The sequence below is a fragment of the Microtus ochrogaster genome, chromosome 18 (genome assembly GCF_000317375.1).
Source record: "Microtus ochrogaster isolate Prairie Vole_2 chromosome 18, MicOch1.0, whole genome shotgun sequence".
NCBI lineage: Eukaryota > Metazoa > Chordata > Mammalia > Rodentia > Cricetidae > Microtus > Microtus ochrogaster.
Window position 1 is genome coordinate 16699710 of NC_022020.1, and position 6000 is coordinate 16705709.

Here is a 6000-nt window from a genome sequence, read left to right on the forward strand (position 1 = left end):
AATTTTTGGAAAGATATAGCTTATGTTATTCTATGTTTTCTCATCATTAGTGTATACTTGCCCTTTGAATGTCATGGATAATGCTCCCCACCGAACACTGGCATTGTATTTGGTTTGGCAAAAATGCTAATATGAGCAGAAGAAAGCTACCTAAAAAGGAGGGGGATATTGTTAGTAATAGCAGTTAATACTACAAAACTAATAAATAAATTGATACCAGAAGCTAGGCATTTTCACAGTAAAATACATATAGAATTTCTTTTTATTTTAGTATTATCTGTAAATGAGATTACAAGCAAAACAGCTTTTCAGAAAAAAATTGTTAAAACTGCCACATGAAAATTTTTTTAAAGATATTCTGCATAATGAACTTGTGTCTCTGGAGGAAATAGCTTGAGCAATCAGTGGGAGGGAGAGTAGGTGTCTTATCATGACTTATAACACAGTTTTTAGGAAGATGATTTTAGGGAGAACCGGCCAACTTTCAAACAGAGGTTCAAGGAGTTGAAAAATAATCTAGAAACCAAGGGTTTGCATGTCTGAGAGAAGTGGACCCTGTAAGAACCTGAGCTTCAAGTTAAATATCTCAATCAAAGGGGACTTAAATTTCTTATAAGGAGATATAACTTTTTGTAATGTAGGAGCATCCAGTACTACAAGTGTATTCAAAGCAAAAACAATCATATATAAAACAATAATGAGAGAGCATATAAAAGTGAGTGCCAAAGAGAAAATAACAAGAAGAAAATATCTCTGGGACAGGATAAAAGATGAGATATTAAAGATATTTTGTGGTATAATATTTTCCCTTTGTTGAAATTTGAGTTCACATGTTATAGATAATTGTGACAAAACCCAAAGGGAGATCCAGAGCTAACTGCTATATTAATAGATTTAGAAGAAAATAGTCAACCAAAGCCCTTTGAAAATCATCCAATTTCTGTTATGTGATAGGGAGAGTGAAGAAAATATAGGCAAGTCTCAACTCACAATGACATTTCAAAAATAGTAAGAAAACAGGAAAGATTATGCTTCAACAAGACAGCATTAATATATATAATAAAATGCGTTGCCACTTTTGAGCTACATATAACACAACTGAAGAAGATAATGTAGTCTGCTTTTGTAGTCACCACCAATATGTGGATGCCCTCAAGCACAGCCATGCTTATGATAAGACACATGGACATGGAATTCTCAAGGAATAACATACTCCATCTGCTTATGTGTCTCCCGTCAAACTCAGTACTATATTTTACTGAAATGAAATTATACACAGTAGCATCTGTAAAGGGAAAAGACTTATGAAGCAACAAAATTCCAAAGAAACCAGGGCCTTCTGTACATTGCCTGCACAAGATTACACTGGCTATAGTTAATTTCTCAGGGAACTGTGAGGTGTTCGCTAGAAGGGAAGGTCGAAAAGACTCAGCATCACAAGTTTCTATTCAAGACTGATCACCTTTCTACACTGGGTCTAGAACACATCGAAATCTAATCTTAGAAGTTCAGAATGTGTTAAAAACATGTCACTGTGTTTACGTAAAGACATGTATTTTGTTCAGTTGGTTTCTGGAACTCTATATGCTTTCTTTTCTCTTATTGTACTAGGTTTTACATCTCCCCCATCCCTTACTATTGTAATGACCTAGGGCCCAGGCATTAACTCTCTTGAGGCTTGTCAAGACACTATTTTTTATTTATTGGGTTTGTAAGAACTTGGAAAATCAAATTCCAGATACCAAGTCTAAGATTACAGCCAAGCATTTTAAAGGAAAGTCTTTTCAAGACTAATATGTGAACATTAAATTCTATACAAACTTGAAGGTTCTAAAATTCCCCTTTCATTATTGAATTACAGTCTACATTTTTGCTTTTATTGAACCATTTCATTCAATGCACAAATTTGCTCTCAACTCTTTCATAATTCAAAGGAATTCAGACACAAATGCTTTCTTGATCCTGGTTTTATTCCTGATACTACTTATTTCTCAAATTCTTTTCCCCAAATCTTTTGGAACATTTTTGTGTGATTTCTACCCTTAATTCTTTTGCTCGTCCCTAAGTAGGTGATTCACTGGTCAAGTTTCTGTCATTACATTGACTCAACTTTAAGTGACACTTGATATACTGAACAATCTCTTTTGGTTATGGACATTGTTTTGTTTCTTTTCCATGGTCACACACACTTCATTTCTTCTTATTTCACTAGCTGCCTCTTTCCAGTCTGGTTTTTTACTTCTTCCTGATCCCTTATTATTGTAATGCCCCAGGGCCCAGACCTTAATCCTCTTTTATTCTTAAGCTACATTGATTCCTTTGGCGATAACACCCTGGCTCAGTTTTAAAATCATATATGTGCTAATTCAGAAGTTTATCTTTATAGTCCATATTTGTCTCCCACCAAATAACTATTCTTGAATCTCTCTTCCTAAATCTCACAGACAGCTCCAAGTCAAAATGTCACAAATGGCATGTTAAACACCCCCTAAAGACTGGCTCATCTACGAGTGGTTTCCATATCAACATCTCTTGATAATGTATTTCAATAGTTGCATAGATCAAAATTCTTGAAACAGTTACTCCATACTGTGTTGTGTTGTTAAAGAGGAAATGCTTTTAGAAATAGCTCTATTATAGAGCCACAGTGTTAGAAACAGCTTGGTATTGGCATAAAAGCAGAGAGGTGGACCAATGGAATCAAGTCGAAGATCTGGAAATTAATCCACTCACCTAAAATACCTGAATTTTAACAAATAATCTAAAATTATACAATGGAAAAAACCATCATCAACAGATGGTACTGGCATAACTTGTAGTCAGCATGTAGAAAAATGCAAATAGATCCATATCTATCCACATTCAAAAAACTCAAGTCCAAATGGATCAAAGACCTCAGAGTAAATCCAGGCACACTGAACCCCAAAAATGAGAAAGTGGAAAGTAGCCTTCAAGGCATTGGAATAGGAGATCACTTTCTAAATATAATACCTATAGCACAGACACTAAGAGCAAAAATAAATAAATGGGACCTCTTGAAACTAGGAAGCTTCTGTAAAGCAAAGGACATGGTCAATTAGACCAAAAGGCAGCCTACTGAATGGAGAAATATCTTCATCAACCCCACATCAGACAGAGAACTGATCTCCAAATTGCATAAAAGCACAAGAAACTAGACATCAAAATACCAAATAATCTACTTTAAAAATGGGATACAGATCTAAATAGAGAATTCTCAGCAGAAGAATCTCAAATGGCCAAAGGACACTTAAGGAAAGGTTCAACATCTTTAGCCATCAGGGAAATACATATCAAAATGGCTCTGAGATAACTTCTTACACCAGGCCGAATGTCTAAGATTAAAAACACCAATGTTAGCTTGTGTTGGAGAAGATGTAGAGTAACAGGAACACTCCTTCATTGCTGGTTAGAATGTAAACTTGTACAGCCAATTAGGAAAACAGTATGGCAGTTTCTCAGAAAATTGAGAATCAACCTACCTCAAGACTCAATGATACCACTCTTGGGCATATACACAAAGGATGCTCAATCATACTATAAGGACTCTTGCTTAACTATGCTCCTAGCAGCATTATTTGCAATAGCCAGAATTTGGAAACAACCTAGATATCCCTACACTGAAAAAATGGATAAAAAAAAATGTGGTACATTTTCACAATGGAGTACTACTCAGTGATAAAAAAATGGCATATTGAAATATGCATGCAAATGAATGGAACTAGAAAAAAACACTGTGAGTGAGGTAACACAGACCCAGAAAGATGAGCATAGTAGGTCCTCACTCATTAATGGATATTAGACATAAAGCAAAAGATAAGAAACCATGACCCCAGAGGAGCTAGGTAACAAGAAGAGCCCTAAGAGAAACATACATGGATCCTCTTGGGAAGAGGAAAGAGACAAGATCTCCTGAAAAAAAATGGCAGCACGGGATGGGTGGAGAAGGAAGGGTAGAAGGGAAGAAAGTGCGGAAGAAGAAGGGGAGAAGAATTTGAGGGACAAGGATGGTTGAGATGGGAAAGGACAGAGAGGGAGAGCAAGGAAAAACATATTCTTAGTGAGGGAGTCATTATGGTGTTAGCAAAAAAAACCTGACACTAGAGACATTCCCAAGAATCCACAGTGATGACCCCAGCTAAGATTCTAAGCAATTGTAGAAAAGGCACTGAACTCTCCTTGCCTTGTAGTCAGATTGGTGACTATCTTAAATAGAACCTTCATAGAAACTTCATCCAGTAACTGATGGAAGCAGATGCAGAGAGCCACAGAGAAGCACTGGCTGAGCTCTCAATATCTAGTTGAAGAAAGGGAAGAGTGATAATATGAGCAAAGATGTCAAGACCATGATGGGGACACCCAGTGAAACAGTTTACCTAAGCTAATGGGAGTTCATCTACTTTCACAGTGAGACCAGACTTTACCCCTACTGCTTATATTAGCTTTTGAGACCCAATTTTTATCTAGGAATAACTTGCTCAGCCTAAATACAGGGGGAAGAACCTTGTCCTGCCTCAAAGCAATATGCTAGATTTTCCTAACTCCCCATGGGAAGCTTTACCCTAGCTGAGGAGTGGATGAGAGAGGAGGTGGAGGATCCGGCAAGAGGAGAAGGAGTGGGAATTGGGCTTGGTATGTAAATGAGAAAAAGACAGCTTTTTATTTTTTTAAATTTTTTTTATTGAAAAAAAGGAAAAAAAAAGTTTCCGCCTCCTCCCAGCCTCCAATTTCCCTCCCCCTACTCCCACCCTTCTCCCCCTCCCCCCACTCCTCTCCCCCTCCCTCTCCAGTCCAAAGAGCAGTCAGGGTTCCCTGCCCTGTGGTAAGTCCAAGGTCCTCCCCCCTCCTTCCATATCTAGGAAGGTGAACATCCCAACTGGCTAGGCTCCCACGAAGCCAGCACATTAAGTAGGATCAAAACCCCGTGCTTGGCTTCTCATCAGCCCTCATTGTTCGCCATGTTCAGAGATTCCGGTTTTATCCCTTGCTTTTTCAGTCACAGTCCAGCTGGCCTTGGTGAGCTCCCAATAGATCAGCCCCACTGTCTCAGTGGGTGGGTGCACCCTTCGTGGTCCTGACTTCCTTGCTCATGTTCTCCCTCCTTCTGCTTCTCATTGGGATCTTGGGATCTCTGTCCAGTGCTTCAGTGTGGGTTTCTGAAAAGACAGCATTTTTTAAAAAAAAAAAAAATTAATGTTTAAAAAAGAAATATCCCAATCAAATACACTTTTAGTTGTAGAATATAACAACTTCCTGCACGAAGCATTGCATATTAGCTCCATTGGTTATCTATTATGCAATAAAAGTGAGGGAAGTCAATTAAACAAGAGTTAAAGAGTTACACATTAAAGAAACAACATTGGGTAACATTCAGTGTTCCAAAAACAATATTGGAAATTGGCAGAGAAGGTAAAGAAGCTGATGAAGACCAAAAAAAAAAAAATATTTTAAATTATTTTACTTTCTCAGTAGTAATGATAATTTTACTATGTGTGAAGATCCAACTCACATATGTTCTTCATATACCTTAGGAACCTCCTGAAAATTAGAGGGCAATGAAGTCTATAGGAACTAGAAACAAGAGATGAAGCAGGCACTCTGAGAAGAATAAACAACAAACAGATGGCTCCAGAAAATAAACAAGGCAGTTCCTTAAAAACATATTGCTTCTCAATATTACAAATAAAAAAATGGTTGAGGTTAGAGAGGATAGGTAGGCAGGTATGTATGTATGTATGTATGTATGTATGTATGTATGTAGGTAGAAAGACGGACAGTCATATAGATAAGATAGGGAGAGGATGTATAAATGGGTAGAAAATATGTGGCATATAGATGAAGGACAGAAAGATGATAAAAGGATTGGTGGATGGATGGATAGATAGATAGATAGATAGATAGATAGATGATAGATAGATAGATAGATAGATAGATAGATGATAGATAGAAGATAGATAGATAGATAGATAGATAGATAGATAG